Below are 22,844 nucleotides of genomic sequence, written 5' to 3' on the forward strand. Positions count from 1 at the left end.
AGGGTAATGCCAATTGCCACTTTAGGTCAGGAAGGAATTTTCCTCTAGGCCAGATTGGCTCAGGGATCCTGGAGATTTTTTGCCTTCCTCTGGACTTAATGCCGGCATCCCTGGGAGAGTGGGGGGGAAGATAGTTCTGAATTTCCTGTATTGTATAGGGGATTGGACTAGATGACCCATGGGGTTCCTTCCAGTGCCATGTTTCTATGACACTACAGTGTCATTTTGCTCCCTATGAATGCTAAGGGATGTTTGGAACAGTTGCTAAGATATTGTAGGGTCATTAGGGTCTCCCCCCACCCCCAGCCACATCCTTAATTGACAAAACAAGCCCTCTACTAGTTTTTTTTTAACACAAGCTGTGAGTGACAGAGTAAAAGACTTAAGCAGAACACACAGAATACAACCTGTAGTGATGTGCTAGGAGGAGGCTTGGGTTGGGAACCCTGGAATGAGAACTGCGGTATGACATCCGTCTGTTTTCATCTGTGTGTGGAGAAGAGCTTTCAGCAATATCTCAAGAGGTTTGAAAAAAGGGGCATCGTAACATTGTACACTTAAAATACCAATTTTTTTAAACATGCAGTGGTATGGTCCAAGTGGAGAGGATCTGAGAGGGTTGGATTCAAATCGCTCAAACTGCCATGAAGCACACTGGGTGATTTAAGGCCAGACTTTCTCACACACACTCTCTCACACACTAACTCTCTCATCTGTTCTACCTTGCAGGGTTGTTGTGCAGGCAAAACAGGAGAGTATAACCAGAGCCAGTTTGGTGTAGTGGTTAAGTGTGCAGACTCTTATCTGGGAGAACTGGGTTTGATTCCCCACTCCTCCACTGGCAGCTGCTGGACTGACCTTGGGTCGGTCACAAGTTCCCTCAGAGCTCTCAAGAGCAGTTCTCTCAGCCCCATCTATCCCACAGGGTGTCTGTTGTGGGGAGGGAAAGGGAAAGGAGATGGTAAGCCGCTCTGAGACTCCTTTCAGTAGTGAAAGGCGGGGTATAAATCCAATCACTTCTTCTACACTTACTTGGAGGAAGGGCAATAGACAAATGTACCCATTAAGCAGAGAGGTCCCCAGGACATTCATACACCAGGGCTTGTAAACCCTTCTGTGCTTTTTAAAAACAGCAGTCAAAGAGAAGATTTGTCCAACATTATTTATTCTCAGAGTTGGAAAGGGACCCATGGGGTCATCTAGCCCAACCCCCTGCCAGCCCAGGAACTACAATTTCCCCAAGTAGGTATCCCATTGATACTTTAAAACTTTATTATTAATTTCATTTATAGCCTGCCTTTTTTACTGAGCCTCACAGTGCATTACAGGATCTAAACAGGGCTTCTCTTTCACCATAGTGGGAAATCAATGTCAGTGAAATTTTCTATCTTATGTAACTTTTCATGACAGAGGCTTTCAAAGTTTTGAGAGCATCATCTTTGCAAAAGGCATTTATAGCATGGATCCTAAACAGAGTTGCACCCTGCTAAGTCCATGGAGGTCAGTGGGTTTAGAAGAGTCTGTCTCTGCTTAGGATGGCACTGTAAATGCCAGCCTGTCTCTCCGTTTGGGGGTTCTCAACTAGGGATCATGGCCCTCCACTTCTCTGAAGGAGATGTTGACGCAAGACAGGACATGTCACAAGAACTTAAGAACATAAGAGAAGCTATGTTGGATTAGGCCAGTGGCCCATCCAGTCCAACACTCTGTCACACAGTGACCAAAAAAACCAGGTGCCATCAGGAGGTCCACCAGTGGGGCCAGGTCATAAGAACATAAGAGAAGCCATGTTGAATCAGGCCAGTGGCCCATCCAGACCAACATTCTGTGTCACGCAGTGGCCAAAAAACCCAGGCGCCATCAGGAGGCCCATCAGTGGGGCCAGGTCATAAGAACGTTAAGAACATAAGAGAAGCCATGTTGAATCAGGCCAGTGGCCCATCCAGTCCAACACTCTGTCACACAGCGGCCAAAAAATCCAGGTGCCATCAGGAAGTCCACCAGTGGGGCCAGGTCATAACATTAAGAACATAAGAGAAGCAATGTTGAATCATGTCAATGGCCCATCCAGACCAACATTCTGTGTCACGCAGTGGCCAAAAAAACCAGGTGCCATCAGGAGGCCCATCAGTGGGGCCAGGACACTAGAAGCCATCCCACTGTCCCCAAGCACCAAGAATACATAGTATCACTGCCCCAGACATCCATCACTACCCTGTGGCTTATAGCCACTGATGGACCTCTGCTCCATATGTTTATCCAGTCCCCTCTTGAAGCTTGTCTATGCTTCTAGCCACTGTCACCTCCTGTGGCGTTGAATTCCATGTGTTAATCACCCTTTGGGTGAAGAAGTACTTCCTTTTATCTGTTCTAACCAGACCGCTCAGCAATTTAATCGAGTGTCCACAAATTCTTGTATAATGAGAAAGGGAGAAAAGTACTTCTTTCTCTACCTTCTCTGTCCCATGTATAAGGGGTCTGGGATAAGGGGATGCTAAGAATTGTTCAGATGGAAGGGAAAACATTTAGCAAACATATGCAATATAATGTTTTGCAAAGATGCAAGCAAAAGTAGAAAGGAAGATTTTGCTACAAGGGAAAGACCCACAGGCCCTGTTTCTCCCCATTTGGCTTCTCGGAGCTCATGGCTCTTGCCACGGGTCTTCAGCAAAAATGGAAAATCCCCAAAGCTCCCTTTGCATGTATTTATTTTTTCACTGCTGCAAAACAGAGTCAGAGAATAAAGCACGGCACAGGTGTGCAGATGCTACCAACCGTCGCTACGGCAACTGCCTCATGTCCCCATTTCTGGTTGTTGTGGCAACCCTGGGACTGGACCAGCAACAACCGCACCTGTTTGCAACGGCCAGAAGCAGCCCCCCTCCCTCCCCCATTGCTAAGATGAAGAAGGAAATCAGGTGGGGAAATAATCTTGGTGGGGAAAGGGTTTTCCAAAACGGAGGAAGACTTGTGGAAAGTGAGGGGAAAATGGTGTTATTTTTGTCCTATGATTTTATATAACCCAGGGCTATTGTGTTCATGGCTCAACAACAAGGCTCATAACCCGTCAAGTCCTGAAGGCACAGGGTGGGCAACTGGACCCAGATTCCTCTTCTCTGTCTCCGGTCTTGACCTGCTTCTGGAAGATGAACAGGCCTGGGCTTTGGCGAACCTCCAGGGGGACGTCCTGAAGTTCCAAAGGCACAGGAATTCTAACCGGAACCGAAAGATCATCATAAGAGCCCTGCAGGATCAGACCAGGTGGGTGTCTCTCACCCAATGGCATGTTTCCAACTGCAGCCCAGCCCAGGGCTTTTTTTTGTAGCAGGAACTCCTTTGCATATCAGGCCACACACCCCTGATGTAGCCAATCCTCCAAGAGCTTACAGGGCTCTTAGTACAAGGCCTACTGTAAGCTCCAGGAGGATTGGCTTCATCGGGGGGCATGGCCTAATATGCAAAGGCATTCCTGCTACAAGAAAACTCCTGGCCCAGCCTAATATCCCACTGGGAAGGCCACAAGCAAGGGAGAAAGGAGTTAACTCTCCCTAGCTTGATCTCCCTCACAAGCAACCGGTATTAGCAGATACACTGCCTTCAAACATGGAGGCTCCATTTTGCTATTGTGATAGATCTCTCCTTGTTCAATGGATTTCTAATCTTCCTTTTAAAAGCCATCTACGATACTGAACATCTTGTGCCCATGAATTATAGAGTGATAGTGGTGTGCAGTGGTTACACTTTATCAAGGAGAGGAAAGTCCTAAATTTAAATCCCCACGCCATGAAAAATTCACCCAAGCCAGTTTTTCCTTCCCTGCCTATCCTACCTTACAGGGCTGCTTGGAGGATCAGATGGAGGCAGGGAGAACAATATATACTCCTTGAGTTCCCTGCGGGTACAGGTGAGATGAAAATGCAATAAATAAATGAATGCCTAGCGTGAAATACCAACTTTAATTTGCTCAGAGCTTGCCTAAGTCACATACTCATCAGATGAAATTTAGGTGGGCCTCCTCTCTCTCATCCTGCCCCCCTACAACACCTGAACAGCATACTCGCACTTGCTACAGCACAGACATTGTCTCCAAATTTTGATGCAATAATTCAGAGCAAGAGATGTCAGTTTTCAGAAACTGTTAAATAAACAAAATATTGCAAGAGTGCTAATCTTTGAAGCATGTTTTATTTCAAGTTTTTAAAAAATCATCATGTTTGTGTCCTTTATAAAGTTGGTGTCTCTGCTACCTGGCATTGCATTTTATGAAACACATGGCCCGGCCTGAGAGAGTCTCATTTATGTCCGGCCTGCCTTTACAAGGTAGTTGTAAGGACTGTAAAAAAGGTAAGAGCACAGGACTTTTTCAACATGATCCAATTTCCAAATCTTAAGACCACACATATTACCTCGCCTCTTTATCACTTATTGTTTTTGTTAGGTGAAATATTAAGAAGAAGAAGAAGAAGAAGAAGAAGAAGAAGAAGAAGAAGAAGAAGAAGAAGAAGAAGAAGAAGAAGAAGAAGAAGAAGAAGAAGAAGAAGAAGAAGAAGAAGAAGAAGAAGAAGAAGATGAAGAAGATATTGGATTTATATCCCGCCCTCCACTCCGAAGAGTCTCAGAGCGGCTCACAATCTCCTTTACCTTCCTCCCCCACAACAGACACCCTGTGAGGTGGGTGGGGCTGGAGAGGGCTCTCACAGCAGCTGCCCTTTCAAGGACAACCTCTGCCAGGGCTATGGCTGACCCAAGGCCATGCTAGCAGGTGCAAGTGGAGGAGTGGGGAATCAAACCCTGTTCTCCGAGATAAGAGTCCGCACACTTAACCACTACACCAAACTGGTCATGGGGTGTGGACTAATATGCAAATGAGTTCCTGTTGAGCTTTTTCTACCAAAAAAAAAAAGCCCTGTGTGAGACAATGGTGACATCAGGGGGTTTGGTCTAATACCACTACTCCAGTTCCTATAGATTTACTTCCTGGGAGTTTCTACTGTCCTTCCGCTTATTTATTTGCAAAGGAGTCTGATGGTGTCAGTCTCGTCCGAAGGATGATTAAACCAGTTAGCATCGCCCTGGGAACATCTTGCCACTGTAAGACACGGAGAGCCTATAACAAAAATGAAAGCTCCCCTCTGAACACTTCCTCTGAACATGGAGGATCTGTTTTGCTGTTGTGACGACTAGCTGCCGATAGACCTCTCCTTGTTCCATGGATTTCTAATCTCCCTTTTAAAAGCCACCTACCATACATGCACACCACATGCCCCGGTTTTCTTGCTCCCACGGTTCCATCATGCCTCAAACGATGCAAAACAGAATTGTTCAAGAGGGCATTTTTATAAAGGAAACTATCCTATGGTTCAGGAAAGCCGTTAGGGGCTGTGAACCGTGTGTGCGTGCGTGCCATCAAGTCACCGCTGGCTTCTGGGAACCCCATGGGGTTTTCAAGGCAAAAGACATTCAGAGATGGTTTTCCACTGCCTGCCTCTGCATAGTGACCCTGGACTTCCTTGATGGTCTCCCATCCAAATACTAGCCAGGGCTAACCCTGTTTAGCTTTGGAGATCTGATGAGATTGGGCTAGCCTGAGCTATCTCATGGTGTATAGTATGCAGGGGGGGGCGGAATTCTAGCAGAAGCTCCTTTGCATATTAGGCCACACACCCCTGATGTAGCCAATCCTCCAAGAGCTTACGAGGCTCTTTTCTGTAAGCTCTTGGAGGACTAGCTACATCAGGGGTGTGTGGCCTAATATGCAAAGGAGCTCCTGCTAGAATTCCACACTTGTGTTTAACATATCCTTGGGGTTTGCTTCGGACTGCTGTAACCCTCCGTCCTATTGCTTTGCTTCTCAGGGATCTAGTCCCTGTTCTTTGCATCGACTTCCACCGCGTAATCCTCCATCTCGAGTCTCGATGAGAAAGAGGGGGCTATAAATAAAGTAAAGATGATAAATATTCTCTACAAGTACATTTGGTTCCGCTCACATCTCTTTCCAGCCCCCCAGACGTGTCTCCGCACAAGCACACTCTCTGTGTGACACACACACTCTCTCGCTCACACACGCACATGGCCCACTCCATGGCTTTTGTGGTGCTGAGTCACAGCGCTGTCAGGGACCCAGCCATGTGCTTCCCCAAAGCCTCGGGAAGTCAGGAGACGGACAGGAGAAGTGGTGGGCACAGCCGCGGCTCAGGTCAATCAGCCAATCGTTCAGTCCTTTATTGGCGTATAAACCAGATAAGATGGAACATAAAATACAGATGGCTTTTTGGATTGCAGTCGGATAAATATACCGTCAAGCGAATGCTTTATATGTTAACCCAGAGCAACTTTATGGCACATTGCAAAAAGATAGCCGCCTTCTCAGTTATGTCTCGAGGGGTATCATTCAGGATAAAATAAATCTTAATGGAGTCAGAGACTCTCATCTTATTTACCAAAATAGGGTTTAGATAGATATTTAGTACAGATTTGTGCATAAAAAGGACAGTTTTAAAAAAAAGAATATGTGAAATTGTTTCAATGCAACTTAGTTTACAGGACAATTATCTAGCTGATATGGGGCCTTTTGAAAATTGCCATATAGGACTGCAGGTGGCATAACACTAAATCTGGCCATAAAGTTAAAGCTGTTGTTGCGGGATTTGCAGGGAGTGGAGAGATGAAGCCGTATGACCTGCTTCTCATGGAATCTCCAAGCTCAAGAGAGAGCAAGTTTTTTTGGGTTGCGCTACAGAGAGATTTTGTGATTCAGTATCCAAAATTCTGTATTTAATCAGATCTCCGACATGAGATCTGGGACCCTCTGCAGACGTGCCAAAACCTTTCTGGCGCATGATGCATTCAGACACATGGCAGAAGCGACCGGCGCACACAGAGGCAACATCCGGCTGCTCAGCACATGGTCTGTTTTACTCAAAAGCTGGGAGCCACCATCAATGGCAGGGCCAAGAGCATCATTGGGCTACCTCTACAAGCAATTTGAGCCCAATGTGACTCTTGTCTGTGATGAACTCACTAGGCAGCTTTAAGCAAATCCCGCTCCTTGCTGCCAGCTGCTTCCTTCCTCTACAAGAGAGGCACCAGGGCTTTTTTAAAGCAGGAATGCACAGGAACACAGTTCTGGCTGGTTTGGTGTCAGGGGTGTGACCTAATATGCAAATGTGTTCCTGCTGGGCTTTCTACAAAAAAGCCCTGTGCAGAACAATGGAGACATCAGGTGTGTGGCCTAATATGCAAATGAGCTCCTGCTGGGCTTTCTACAAAAAGCCCTGTGCAGAACAATGGTGGCATTGGCCATGTGGCCTAATATGCAAACGAGTTCCTGCCAGGCTTTTTCTACAAAAAAGCCCTGTGCAAAACAATGGTGCCATCAGGGGGTGTGGCCTAATATGCAAATGAGTTCCTGCCGGACTCTTGCTGCAAAAAAGCAGATAGGGACAATAGTATGTGGGACAATAGTACAAGCCTACCTTACAAGGTTGTTGGAAGGATTAAAATAAGATATATTCATGCTTATCTCAAAAGTGCCGGTCCGATGAGTGTAACTAGAAATCCTTTACTGCTCATTTGTTTGTCTAATTATAGGGGGGGGGAGCTGCTTTGGATCTCTGGAGGTGAGAAGAGCGGGCTATAAATATTTAAATAAATAAATAGAAAGTGTTCATATTACTTCGCAAGATGAGCGTTATTTAAAATTAAAGTGATACTGTGGCCAGTTCTAAACACTGAACTCCATCATCCTAGACCAGGGGTGGCCAAACTTTCTTAACGCAAGAGCCACCCAGAATAAACATCAGATGTTTGAGAGCCACAAGAGGGAGGGAGGGAGGAAGGAAGACAAATACATGGGGAGGGAGGGAGGGAGGGAAGGAAGGAAGGAAGGAAGGAAGGGAGGAAGGGAGGAAGGGAGAAAGGGAGAAAGGGAGAAAGAGAGAAAGAAAGAGAGAAAGAAAGAAAGAGAGAAAGAAAGAAAGAAAGAAAGAAAGAAAGAAAGAAAGAAAGAAAGAAAGAAAGAAAGAAAGAAAGAAAGAAAGAAAGAAAGAAAGAAAGAAACTTTAACTTAAAATGCATTCTCCAAGCCGCCAGCTGGCTTTTCTTTGGAGAAGTGATTTAAAGAGACAAATGCCTTCTCCAAGCCAGCCGACAGGATGGTGGGGCTTTCGAGAGCCACACAATATGTGTGAAAGAGCCGCATGTGGCTCCCTAGCCACAGTTTAGCCACCCCTGTCCTAGACTGATAGATTGGGAGGAAGCTTGCTGTGGTTATTTCATAGTGACAGAAATGCACTCTGAATATGTTCAAAGACACCTCAGAGCACAGGATGGGATATGAGCTCCAAGCTTGGGATATGTGGGGGGGGGAGGTTGTCTGTGGCTCAGTGGAAGAGCTTCTGCTTGGCATGCAGAAGGTCCCAAGTTCAATCCCAGGCATCTCTGGTTGAAAGGATCAGGTAGTAGGTGATGTGAAAGATCTTTGCCTGAGACCCTAGAGAGCAGCTATCCATCTGAGTGGACAATACTGACTTCAATACACCAATGATCTGATTCCGCAGAAGGCAGCTTCATGCTCAATGTTAGGCCACTGCTCATGCTTCAGAATCTCACCTCCCCCCACCAGGCCCTGTGGAAACAGAGAAACCCAAGTATAGCAGAAACCTGGATAATGGGATACAAACCCCAATGCTGTTCACCCTTCCCCACCCTGTTAAACATTCTGAGAGACACTGAGTTAGAAAGGGATGCTTCCCTAGCTCAGAAGCCAGTGTGGCACAGCGGTTAGAACAGGGGTGTCAAACATGCAGCCCGGGGACCGAATCAGGCCCTTCGTGGGCCTCTATCAGGCCCCCAAGCAACTGGCTGTCATCTGCTTCCTTCTCCCTCTCTGCTTCTTTCTGCATAACAGCTTGCTTTGCAAGGCTTGCTCAACTGCACAGGGGCAAAGTCTATTTTCTCCATTGGCTGAGGCTCCTCCCTTGGGGACGAAGGGGGAAAGGGATGGCTTGCTTTGCCAGACTCTTTCAGTTGCACAGCAGAGCTACTGAGCCAAGCCTCTCTTCCTTCTATTGGCTGAGGCTCCTCCACCTCCTGGCCCCCTGGGGAAGGAAGGAAAGTTCCCTGGATCCCACGGGAGGGATATAAAGAAAGAACCTTTAAGATCAACGAGTGCTAACGTTTATTTAGGCATGTTTTATTTTTAGGGTTTTTTAAAAAAAAAATCTTTGTGTTTGTCTGTGTCCTTTATCAAGTTTATATCTCTGCTACCTAATCTTAATAGGTACACATACAGCTCAGCCCAACATGGCTCGGCTCAAGTGTCAGATCCGGCCCTCATAACAAACGAGTTCAACACCCCTGGGTGTCAGGCTGGAATCTGGGAGACCCAGGTTCGAATTTGCACTCTTGCCACGGAAGCTTGCTGAGTGTGACCTTGGGCTAGCCCCAAGTTCTCAGCCTAGCCTACCTCCCAGGGTTGTTGTGAGGAGAACATGGAGGGGTGGAGAACAATGCAAGCTTTGGGATTCCGTTGGGGAGAATGACAGAGTATGAAGTAAATACATCCATTCAAACAAGACAAGAAAGCTAGGCTGACAGACAGACCGATACAATTTAGAATGTGAGATGACAGATTTGGAATGTCAGTCAACAAATCCATTTAGAATGCTGACAAAGGGATAAATCAATTTAGGATATTGGTTGATTTAGAATGTCGACCATCAGAGGGGGCAGGCAGGTCAATGTCTGCATCTTACCACTGAAGGTGACTCTTCATGCATCTGGCAAACTAGCGTTTGGGCCACAAAACCTTTAATGCCGCAATCAAATTGGCAGTTCTCCGGGTGCCACGAGAGTCTTTGGATGCAAGAGGCTAACACTACTAACCTGCACCCTCCCCAGAACCCATCCCAGAGCCAGTTTGGTGCAGTGGTTAAGTGCGTGGACTCTTATCTGGGAAAACCAGGTTTGATTCCCCACTCCTCCACTTGCACCTGCTGGGATGGTCTTGGGTCTGCCATAGCTTTCGCAGAGTTGTCCTTGAAAGAGCAGCTGCTGTAAGAGCTCTCTCAGCCTCTCCTACCTCACAGGGTGTCTGTTGTTGGGGGGTGGAAAGGAGATTGTGAACCACTCTGAGGTTCAGAGTGAAAGGCAGGGTATAAATCCAATATCTTCTTCTTTACAAGACCAAAGGCTGCCAGCAGGTGGCCGTCACCAGCTACATGGGAAAATTTAAAAAGTAAAGATCCGTTTCACGCTTAGCGAGACCTGAAATAATCTCTCCCCAGGGTAATCGGGACTTAGCGGCTTTCCCACTATGAACTGGAGTGGGCCTGTCCTTTTCCTGAGGCCCTCTCTCCCCCTCCATCCTGTGCCTTGAAGAGCCCCCCCCCCCTACACTTGCTAAGACCAGCAAGAGCAAAGCAAACCTCAGAACAACACAGAATGCCTGGGAGGTAGGGAGGAATGGGAGGGGGAGACCCAACCTATATGAACTTGCAGGATCCCCTGGAATTACAGCTCATCTCTAGAGATCCAGGTGGGTAGGCGTGTTGGTCTGGCGCAGCAGAACGCAGTTCGAGTCCAGTGGCACCTTGAAGATCAACAAAGTTGCATTCAAGGTATCTGAGAAAGTGTGCATGCACACAAAAGCCTATGCCAGGGGTGAGCAAACTGTGGTTCGGGAGCCACATGTGGCTCTTTCACACATATTGTGTGGCTCTCAAAGCCCCCACCACCCCATTGGCCAGCTTGGAGAAGGCATTTCTCTCCAAGCAGGCAACCTGAAGAATGCATTTAAAGTTGCTTTCTTTCCACACACCCCTCTCATTTATTTGCTTTCCTTCCTGCCTCCCTTCCACCCTCCTTCCCTGTCTTGCGGCTCTCAGGCATCTGACATTTATTCTATGTGGTTCTTACATTAAGCAAGTCTGGCCACTCCTGGCTTATACTTTTAATAAAACATTGCTGGTCTTAAAAGTGCCACCGGAGTCTAACATTGTCCATCTTCTCTCTAGACTACAGAGATTAGCTACCCTGGGGAATGTGGATGCTTCGGAGGGTGGACTTTATGGCGTTATGCCCCAACGAGGTCCTTGTCCTCCCCAAAATCTCCAGGGGTTTCCCAACCTGGATCTTGCAGCCGTACTCACGGCGGGGGGGGGGGGGGGGAGTTGCCAGCTGACCAGGGGGGAAACATCTTGCATTGCTCTTTGCAGTCAGATGCAGGCAGCTCCATTTGCAGAAACCAGGAGGTGATGTCTACGGCATAAAAAAATGTGCTATTATTATATTATTCATAACCTACCGTTTTTCTACCATCGTAGAAAGTAGCATCCAGAGGGAATTCCCCAGCGGCGTCCCATCCTGGCACAGATCGGAATCCAGACGGGCCCACGCTATGCCCTGAGCCTTTCGCATCATCTCATCCCTTTGAACCAAGCTGCTATGACAAGCATGGGAAAGTGGCCCAGGGAAGGGGAGGGACGGTGACTCAGTGGTAGAGCATCTGCTTGGTAAACAGAAGGTCCCAGGTTCAATCCCCACCATCTCCAACTAAAAAGGGTTCAGGCGAGTAGGCGTGAAAAACCTCAGGTTGAGACCCTGGAGAGCCGCTGCCAGTCTGAGTAGACTTTGATGGGCCGGGGGTCTGATTCAGTATAAGGCAGCTTCATATGTTCAAGCAAGGAAGCTTGGAAAAGTTCAAGCGTCCAGAAGCACCTTAAAGACTAACAAAATTTGCAACAGGGAATGAGCTTCCCTGAGTCACTGCCTACTTCTTCAGATAAAGTTGGAAAAGCTGGTCACCAACCCACCCCAGTCAGGAACGACTGGCTGCCACAGTTGTCGGGTGGAATCTGGAGGCTCTGTCCAAACGAATAGGATAAACCAGGATGGCCAAACTGTGGCTCTTTCACGTAGATTGTGTGGCTCTCAAAGTCCCCACCACCCCATCAGCTGGCTTAGAGAAGGCATTTCTTTAAATCACTTCTCCAAGCCGAGCCAGCCGGCAGCTTGGAGAATGCATTTTTAAGTTAAAGCTGTTTTCTTTCCACCTCACCCTCCCCCATATATTTTTCTTCCATTTGACGTTCATGTCTTCCAGCTCTCAGACGTCTGACGTTTATTCTATGTGGCTCTTACATTAAACAAGTACGGCCACCCTCGGGATAGATGAATCGCTTGGCCGTGGTTTCTGGGGGAAGAACACTCAAAAAGAGGATTGCCGGATTTCTTTTTCTGGTGGGGCTCTTGTGCTGGACAACAATCCCCAAGGTACATCCCCCTCCCCCAATATGAAGATGCTACATTGAGGACATCTGCACCTGTTGGCTTTTCACCTGTCCCTGAGGTTGCCAACTGACCAGGAAGAAAAACAGCCTCAGCTGCTCTGAGCTTCTAACAGCCACTTGGCTTACAAAAAACAACTGGAGAAGATTTTTGTTACAGAGGGGAGGAGAAGGGTGCTCATATTCCTTTCGTGAGAGAGAGGCTGTTCTGGAATTTGGGGGAGGCAGAGAAGTTATTCATTTATTTTTACTTCTTCACAGGGCTTTTTTTGTAGCAGGAACTCCTTTGCATATTAGGCTGCACACCCCTGATGTAACCAATCCTCCTGGAGCTTACAGTAGGCCCTGTACTAAGAGCCCCTGTAAGCTCTCAGAGGATTGGCTACATCAAGGGGGTATGGCCTAATATGCAAGAGTTCCTGCTACAAAAAAAAAGCCCCACTTCTTTACTGCATTTTGGGTTGCCAGGTCTCCCCAGTCCACTGGCAGGGCATGGTGAGAGTAAGATTGTCAGCTCCAGGTTGGAAAAATTCCTAGATGCAGCCTGGGGAGGACAGAGATCTCAGTGGGGTACAGTGCCATGGAGTCCACCCTCCAAAACATCCATTTTCTCCAGGGGAACTGATCTCTGCAGTTTGAAGATGAGCTGTATTTCCAGAGGATCCCCAGGTCCCACCTGGAGGCTGGCATCCTTTCTCATTGAGACTGGAAATGGATTACAGAATTATAAGTACAATTGTGGGAGGAGAGAGAAAAATAGTATAATACATACAATGAGGAATGCAATAAAAGCAGACAATCAAAGAACAGTGGAACAAAAAAGGTGTAAGACCATCCTGACTTCTTTTTAGAGGTACTTAAAGATAACATAATGGGTGAGTGGTCGGCGATTGTGGAGGGGAGAATTTCAACTTCTTGCACCGCTTTCATTAATCCCAAAGAAATCCAGGTCGAGTCTATCCTGGACCATGAAGCATGTCTATTTGAGAAGTAGGTATAATCTCTAGTATTAGGATTAAGCGTACGCCAAGCGTCCACTAAGGCGAATTCCTCCACTGTTCTCAGAAAGATTTCAGGGAGAGTATTACCACTTTTGACTTTGGATTTCCTTTTATCTCTTATTGAACTTCTGTCTAACTCAGGATTTTCAACCGCATTTAAATCCCCGATTATACATATATTATCGTAGTCAGCTTTGGAGACCCTAGAATACAAATCCTTATAAAATAATCTTTGATTTTGGTTAGGTGCATAAACATTAATCAGAAGAAATTTTTTTCCATCCTTTATTATTTCGATTCCCTGCATTCTTGCCTCTTTACCTTCAAAAATCATTTCAGCCTGTATACCCTCTTTGACATATGTCACCACTCCTCTCTTTCTTTTATCCGCCTCTGAAGTGATGAACTCTTTACCCAGTCTATTATAGTGTAAAAGCTTTCCGTCTTTCTGCCTCATGTGAGTTTCCTGTAAGCATGTGATATCTGCATCATATTTCTTTAACTGTAAAAAAATTCTCCTCCTTTTTTGAGGGGAGTTAAGACCGTTAACATTAACCGAAATAATTTTTAATCTGTTTGCCATTTTAACTTCTCCCCTAATCTATTGAAGTCTCTTTTTTTTTTGTAATCTAGTCTCCCTTTTTCTTTCCTCGGATTGATAAACCTCTCCTTCTTCGTGCTCTTCTGGATCTGATAATTGAAGTTCTTTAGATGGATCTACTTGGTCTGATTGCCTCTCTAAACCGTTGGAATTTGGCGTCTTATTTTCCCCTTTTTGCCAGTCACCTATATACGTTTTAAAAAACTCCTCCAGTTTAGCCATTGAATCTATCTTGTATCTGTTATTCCCGTATGTGAACAGCAACCCCTCAGGGATCAGCCATCTATACATAATCCCTTTTCCTTGCAAGGCAAGGGCCAACTGCCAGAAATCTTTCCTCCTCCTTCTGACCGACCAGGGTATTTCCTTCATTATTTTTATTTTAACCCCTTTAATAGTCAGCTGCTGGTCTCTTCCTTCCTTCCAAACTCTCTCCTTAATCAACTTGCGTGTAAATCTTAAGTGAACCTCTCGGCTGAGCCCGTTTTTTCTAGCATAAATGGTATTAACTCTATATACTGAATCAAATTCCTTTTCTACATCTGACTTTTCCATCATCAACGGTTCTGCTAAGGCTTCACTCATTACATTAACCAGATTTTCGTTCTTCTCCTCCGGAATGTTTAAAAACCTGAGTACATACTCAGCTTGGTCCATTTCCATCTGGACCACTTTCACCTCAGATTTCTCTTGCTTAACTTCTATTTCCTCCATTTTCCCTTCCATTATTCTAAGTTTGCCTTCTATTAATTTAGTTATTTTAACTACTTCAGATATATCCTTCTTTGTGTCGCTGAATTTATTATCCAGACTTTCCATTCTATTGACAACCGCCTCCATCTGCTTGGTTAAGTCTGCCTTCAATTGATTTAAAGCATCTAAATAGCTGGCTTGCATATCTTTCACCACATCTTGTGATAAGGCAGCACCTACAGCCTTTGGCTGCCCAGGCGAGAATTTTGTTTTCACTGGTTGGGACATTATATTCATCTACCACCCAAAGCAACCCAAAGCAACAATTTCACAGTATCATAACACCATGAAAAAAAAAAGACAAAGACGTAAGTCAAAAAAACACAGCTGACCCACCAGCTGCCCAAATCTCAGAGCTTGAAGGTAATCACTGTCAATTATCACTTCATCAATTGTCAATGCAAAGAATAACTCCGCCCACTGATATTAGAAACCTGAGTCAAGGGCTGCAAATTAAGCCAGCGATGTGAGTCTTAATGTGCATTGAACATTAATGGTTTGCTTAAGAATCCGATCTTAGTCCAGTTAGATTTCACAGTCCGTTCTTGTCTGATGGCACAGCAGAAAACCATATAAAATATAACCGCGTTGATTTGAAACAAAAACTTGTCTTGCCTACTTTCCAGTTATGATGTCTCACTTCCTGTTCTTTAAACAGCAGCGCTCCGCTTTTGTCCGCCGCGTTGAAAAACTTCTCTGGACGGCCCGCCCAGTATCTGCTTCTCCCCCTGCTCTCCGCAACGTCGACACGCCCGGCAACGTCTCTGCCCGGTCACGCCCACACTTCTCTTCCCTCGCCAGTACTTCCAGTTAACCTTTTCTTGACCGGGTATTTTCCCAGAAAAAGCTACGTAGAGAGCCTCTTACTCCCCTCCAATTGATAATCCAGAATGGAAAAGGAAAGAAAACCCTTCGTATTGTTGACTTGCCTCTCCAGAAGGAGAGGAAAAAAAAAAGGCAAATATCAAATAAACACTTGAACTTTTCTTTCTAGCCGTCCTGCTGCCGCGTAGCAATGCGAACTCGTTTACTCTCTCCCCCAACCGGGGAGGAGCCAGGAAAGAAAAAACGCTGAGCAGTTAGGAGGATAGCAAATAAACAACAACAACAAAAAGCTTCTTTTCGCCTCTGTAGTCCACCACCGCCAACCACAGCCCACCTCAAGAATCCGGTGGCTGGAACTTTTTCGTCCATAGACGCCTTCAGCCGCGGTGCATAAGACTAAGGGTAAACACTTGGAGATTGCCCTGACCGGCTCCCCACTATTCCCCTTGCTCTCTAGTGCACTTTACCTCCCTCGACTGGAGGTTGTGCGGACCCGAAGGCCCCCCAACAGGCTGAATTCGCAGTTCGTCGCGAGGAGCTCACTCGAGACGCAACTGCACCGTCCCGCCGGAAACCGGAAACCTCCAGTAGGTTTTAGAAGAAATGAAAGTAATAGTGCAGGAGTTCTATAAGAATTTATATAGAAAACAGGGAAACCATGAGTTTGAACAACAAGATTATTTGAAGAACAGGGTCCGGACTTTATTATCTAATGAACAGAAAGAAATTTTAACGGCTCCAATTACGATGTGTGAAATAGTAGAAGCTTGGACAAAAATTAAAAGTAATAAGGCGCCTGGACCTGATGGTATTCCTCCGGAATATTACATAACCTTTAAGGAGAATATAATAGATCCTTTTAAAAATCTATTAGACGAGGTTTGGTGTTCGGCCATAATCCCAGAGTCGTGGAGGTACAGTAATGTAGCTCTTATCCCCAAGCCTGGGAAAGACCCTGATAATATTGGAAACTATCGCCCTATATCCTTATTAAATACAGATTATAAAATATTTACGTCAATTCTGGCAAGTAGATTAAAACAGGTACTGAGGGAAACTATACATACTGATCAATCTGGATTTTTACCAAAAAGACAAATGCACACAAATGTTAGGCTGTTATTTAATTTTCTGGAATACTCGGAGTTTAATAGGGATAAACAGTTAGCCTTTTTATTTCTCGACGCGGAGAAGGCCTTTGATAATTTAGAATGGAATTTTATGTTAGAACTCTTGGAAAAATCAAATTGTGGGGCAAAATTTGTTGAAAATATACGGGCTATATATGACAAACAGTTTGCTAGGATAATCGTCAATGGTGACTTAACAGAAGAAGTCCATCTTACCAAGGGTACGAGACAAGGTTGTCCCCTTTCTCCCTTACTGTTTATTTTTTCTCTTGAAGTTTTAATTGACTCAATTAGGTTGGATGACAAAGTTGAGGGGATAAAGGTTAAAGGAGAAAACTATAAAATACTAGCTTACGCAGATGATATGGTTCTTGTGTTGCAAAATCCTTTGGACTCAATAGAGACGGTTTTGAATCATTTGGAAGAATATGGGAAGGTTGCCGGCTTAAAAATAAATAAAAGTAAGTCGAAGTGGCTAACCAAAAATATGACGGCACAGGCAATTGCGGATTTGGAAAGAAAATCAGGATTTAAAAGAGAGAAAAAAATTAGATATTTAGGTATAGTTGTTTCGGATAAATGCAGTGCCACTTATGAAAATAATTATGTTCCTTTATTAAAAGAAATAGAGTCTTTATTCAAATGTTGGGTTAATTTGAAACTTTCATTTATGGGCAGAGTGTCATTACTGAAAATGAATATTCTTCCCAAAGTTTTATTTTTGTTTCAATCGGTGAATTTTGCTATGAGGGCTCCTTTTCTTAAGAAATTAAATCAATTGGCTAGAAATTATGTCTGGCAAGGAAAGAAACCTCGAATAGGCTGGAAAATACTAGCTGACAAAAAAGAGAACGGAGGTTTAGGGCTACCTGATTTTGAGATTTATCATACTGCTTGTTCAATTTGTTGGTTGAAAGACTGGGTAATGTTAGAAAACACCCGTGTGTTAGCAATAGAAGGGGCCGATTTACAAGCCGGTTGGCACGCTAATATGTGGTATATTAAGAAACCACAAAATTACTTTAAAAATCATTTAATTCGTCAGTCTTTATTGCTAACTTGGACAAAAATAAAAAGGAAAATCTATGACAAAACGCCTAGGTGGATATCCCCAATGGAGGCATCTATTCGTCCACAACTGTGGTCTCCCGAAAAATCTCTAAGATATTCGGATTTATTAGATGAGAAGAATAAAATGAGGAGGAAGGATGACTTAGAACAAAGTGGAATTACTCTGGATTGGTGGGTAATGACCCAAATTATGGCTAAATATAATTGTGATAAAATTGTTGGGTTCACGAGAACAAATTTTGATTTTGACAAGTTAATAACAGATAAGACTGGGAAAACGATAAAGAAGGTTTATAATTATTTACTACAAATAAAATTGGAGGACGAATCGGTTAAAAACGTAATGGTGAAATGGTCATCAAATTTAAAATACAATATAACGTTGGAACAATGGGCAATGTTATGGCGGAATAATTTTAAGATCATAAAACCGGTTAATTACCGGGAGAATTTCTTCAAACTCTTTCACAGGTGGCATATTACACCGGTTTTAATAAACAAAATTAATCACGACTTCCCACCTAATTGTTGGAAATGCGGAGTGAAGATTGGAACCTACTATCATCTATGGTGGACATGTAAGGTGTCCAAAAAATACTGGAAAGGTATTCATAGAATTTTGACTGAAATTTTGAAGATTAATTTTCCGCTTAAACCGGAGTTTATGTTATTGTCCTTAGTACGTGGGATGGTTCCCAGAGAGGATGAATTCATTGTAGTTTACATTGTAACGGCGGCTAGAATGTTATTGGCTCAAAATTGGAAATCTAAAACATCCCCCAAAAGGGAAGAATTAATTTACAAAATTATGCAGTTAATGGAAACGGACATATTGGTTAACACAATATATGGAAAATTGAAGGAGGACGCAATAAAAAAATGGGAAAAGGTATATATATGGTTAGAGAAAAATTAAAAATAGGTTAGGATAAAAGATTATAATACTTTATATTCTGTATATTGGATAACGGTAGTACTGTTTAAATTAAAGTTATAATATAACATAATAATATATTGTTTAAATTAAAGTTATAACAAGTTGAATATTGGGAATTTTATGCCACAGTCATACCTTAACTGGGATGAAGGAAGGGTGTTATGGGATAATGTTTATCCTATAAATTCTGTTACAGGGGTTGAATAAGTAGTTTATGATTTGAGGATATTTAAGGAGGTATGTACTTTATTATTTTGTCGTATGTGTAATGTAAATTTGTTAGTGGTATCATTGTTTTGGTTTTTTATGTATTGCAATGGATGAATAAAATTATTGAAACTAAAAAAAAAAAAAAAGGTGTAAGACATAAAATGGCCATAATTTCACAAATTACAGGATCCACTTAACTAGATTTCATAATTAGAGGGAAATGAAGATCAAGCTGGTATAATGCCTCTGAGAAACAATGCAGCATGAAGGCGGAGGGAAGAGGGAGCCATTTCGGATTTTCACAGGCGATTGACATTCCGAGGCTCTTCCCTTTATAGCAAGGGCCCTCCCGAACTATTCCATTTTACACCTTCAGTGAAACGGTGGAAGGGTGGGAGGCTTCCTGGTCTCCCTGGGGAGGCCGTTCCACAAAGTGCGAGCCACAACAAAGAATGCACAGCTGTTGCTTGTAGCCTTCTGGAGGGTTGGCACCATTCAAAAGCTTTGCTCAGATGAGAGAAAGCAGCAGAACACATTGAGATATGCAGGTGCAAAGCCATAAAGGGCTTGTAAACTGCAGTATTGCAGTCCAAGCTCTGCTCACGATCTGAGTTCGATCCGGGTGGAAGCTGGGTTCAGGTAGCCAGCTCAAGGTTGACTCAGTCTTCCATCCTTCAGAGTTTGCTGGGAGTAAAATGTAGAAGGCAATGGCAAACCACCCCGTAAAAAGTCTGCCATGAAAACATCAAGATGCATGTCATCTCAGAATCAGAAACAACTGGTGCTTGCACAGGGGACTACCTTCACCTTTAGGTAATCAGTAGTATTTTGAACTGAAATGAGAAACTGATAAGTAACAAGAGGAATGACTGCAGCATACATAAAGTCTGTGTCCAGTGGCTTAAGGCCAACAAACGTTAATTCTGGATATAAGCTTAAGTTTCATGTGCATGCTTCTACCCAGAATTAAACTTCGTTGGTCTTAAAAGCGCTACCGGACCCAAAGTTTGTTCTGTTGCTTCAGACCAACATGGCTACCCACCTGGATCTATCTGCAGAATACATAGCTATGCAATGTTCAGTCTGGAGGTTGAAGGGAGACATGATTGCTTTCTTTAAGTATCTGAAGGGCTGTCACTTAGAGGAGGGCAGGGAGCTGTTCTTGTTGGCAGCAGAGGAGAGGACTTGCAATCGTTAGGTTTAAATTAAGGGTGGGAAGGTACCAGCTAGATATTATGGGAAACTTTTTGACAGTAAGAGTTGTTTAACAGTGGAGTCAGCTACCTAGGGAGGTGGTGAGCTCCCCCTCACTGGCAGCCGTCAGGCAGCAGTTGGACTAACACTTGTCAGGGATGCTCTAGGCTGATCTGCACTGAGCAGGGAGTTGGACTACATGGCCTACCTGGCCCCTTCCAACTCTGTGATTCTGCAGTGTTCTGCCTAGCTCCCTATAGCTGTAGAGTTCTGCACCAGCTAGCATTTCCAAGCTGCCTTCAAGGGAAGATCCATGTGGGGTACATTAAAGTAGTCTAGCCTCAAGGTTTACCACAGCACAGATCCACGCATGCATTTATTTATTTACTTCATTTAGACTCTGTCTTTTTCTGGGACTCAAAGCAGTTTTGCAACATTCTCCTCTCCACCATTTTAACCTCACAACAACCCTGGGAGGTAGGTTAAGCGGAGTGGATGTGGCTAGCCCAAGGTCACCCAGTGAGCTTCCATGGTCTCTCTCTCTCTCGGCTTGACTTCGCGAACGAAGATTTAAGAAAGGTGCAGTAGTCCACATCTGCTGCAGGCTCGCTGGTGGCTGACAAGACCAATGCGGGACAGGCAGGTCCGGCCACAGTGGCTGCAGGGAAAAGTCTGATTTGGGGGTGGTGCTGTAGCAGTGCGATTCTTCCTCAATCTCCTTTTGTCCTCAAGACCAGCTATGCGTGCGTTCTCAAAGGAAGAGACAGCCTGGTGGATGGTGTGCCTCCATGCTTTGCGATCTGAGGCTAGATCAGACCACTGGTGATGGTTGATGCGACAGGTGCCAAGGGATTTCTTCAAGAAGTCCTTGTACCTCTTCTTTGGTGCCCCTCTATTTCGATGGCCGGTGGAAAGTTCGCCATACAGGGCAATCTTGGGAAGGCAGTGGTTTTCCATCCTAGAAATATGCCCTGCCCAGCGCAGCTGCGTCTTCAACAGCAGTGCCTCGATGCTTGTAACCTCCGCCCGCTTGAGGACTTCAGTGTTGGTCACAAAGTCACTCCAGTGGATGTTGAGGATGGTGCGAAGGCAGCGCTGATGAAAGCACTCAAGGAGTCGGTGATGACGGTAAAATGGGGGATTCTAACATGGGTCTCCCAGATCCCAGTCCAACACTGTGACCACAAAACCCAAGGAGCCAGACAGGGTGAGTCAAGGGATGGAGCTTTCCTTTAGGCGATGAACATGGAAGAAAGCATTCACTTCTCCAGTAATAATGCTGAGGCCAGAATGACCTCCAAACTCTTAACTGGAGCAGCAAGAAGCAGCAAGTGAACCTCTTCACATGTGCGATGCACAATGGCCTCCAGGATCTCAGAGGTTTTTTTGTAGCATGAACTCCTTTGCATATTATGCTGTACACCTCTGATGTAGCCAATCGTCCAAGAGCTTACAGGGCTCTTGGTACAGGGCCTATTGTAAGCTCCAGGAGGATTGGCTACATCAGGGGGATGCAGCATAATATGCAAAGGAGTTCCTGCTACAAAAAAAGCCTTTACCAGAACCTCTTTTTAAAATCAGGATTCCACTTGTTCTCCCTAGGCCATTTAACCTGACCTATAAGGGGACCTGCCAGAAGAAAGACAATACTCAAGAGTCTAGTCAGCATGGTGCAGTGGCCAAAGCACTAGATTAGGATCTTGAAGACTCAGGTTCGAATCCATCTCTGCCATGGAAGCTTGCTGGTGACCTTGGGACTCTCAACCTCACCTACCTCACAGGGTTGTTGTGAGGATAAAACTGAGAAGAACGATGCGGAGGGGTGACTTAGAATCTCTGTTGGGGAAAAGGGTGGCTGTGAAATGAAGTCAGCTAATTAATTCATCGTCCCGATGTATTTCATAAAAATAAGATTTAAAGTTGTTTAGTTTTTCAAAGCCAGACACCTGTTAGTGTTGCTTCCGTCCTTGGCCAGCAGAGGGCAGACTCTCCCTTCAGGAGTTTGCTGGGAGGACTTCTGCGGTGCTCCTATCCAGAGCTGAAACCATCCAGAGTCCTTCATACATGCCCAGGCCTGTATTGGTCATGCAAGAGATAGGCTCTTGTGCACCCGCAGAGCCCCCCGACTTATATTCCTCTTGCAAAAACGCAAATTCCGATGCACTGAGGGCTTGTGTAGTCCACAGCCTTCGGTTTCCCCATATATCTTTATTTACAAGCTCATTTGTCTTGTATTTTAAAAAATTGCCTTTTTAGGTTAAATGTGGTTGTCAACCATTATTATAAGCTTCTCACCCAGCCGGGGTGGTTTGCCCCCTTCTTCTCTCAATATCTTAAACCTTGGGTCCTCCAGTAAAAGGGATGGGGCAGAAGACTTTCCCACAATGCAGAATGAAACTTGTGGAACTCCCTGCGACAGGATGCAGCCACAGCCTCTCACTGTTACGCGATCAAACAAATTCTTGGTCAGAAAGGGTCCCTCCGTAATAAAATGGAACCTCCAGTTTCTACTTTGCCTAGTTACCTCTGAACACGTAGGGTTGCCAGCCTCCAGGTGGGGCCTGGAGATCTCCCGCTTTTACAAGTGAGCTCCAGCTGGCAGAGATCAGCTCACCTGGAGAAAACGGCCGCTTTTAAGGGTGGACTCTGTGGCATCGTGCCATGCTGAGGCCCCTCCCCAAACCCTACCCTTTCCCGGATCCACCCCCAAAGTCTCCAGGTATTTTCCAACCCAGACCTGGCAATCCTACCAGGTAGGGGGGCGGAGGGGTGGGAGAACCAGAGGGTACAACTACCCCTACAATGGAAGCATCTGCTTGGACGCTGCTAAAAGGT

The sequence above is a fragment of the Heteronotia binoei genome, chromosome 2 (genome assembly GCF_032191835.1).
Source record: "Heteronotia binoei isolate CCM8104 ecotype False Entrance Well chromosome 2, APGP_CSIRO_Hbin_v1, whole genome shotgun sequence".
Classification (NCBI taxonomy): domain Eukaryota; kingdom Metazoa; phylum Chordata; class Lepidosauria; order Squamata; family Gekkonidae; genus Heteronotia; species Heteronotia binoei.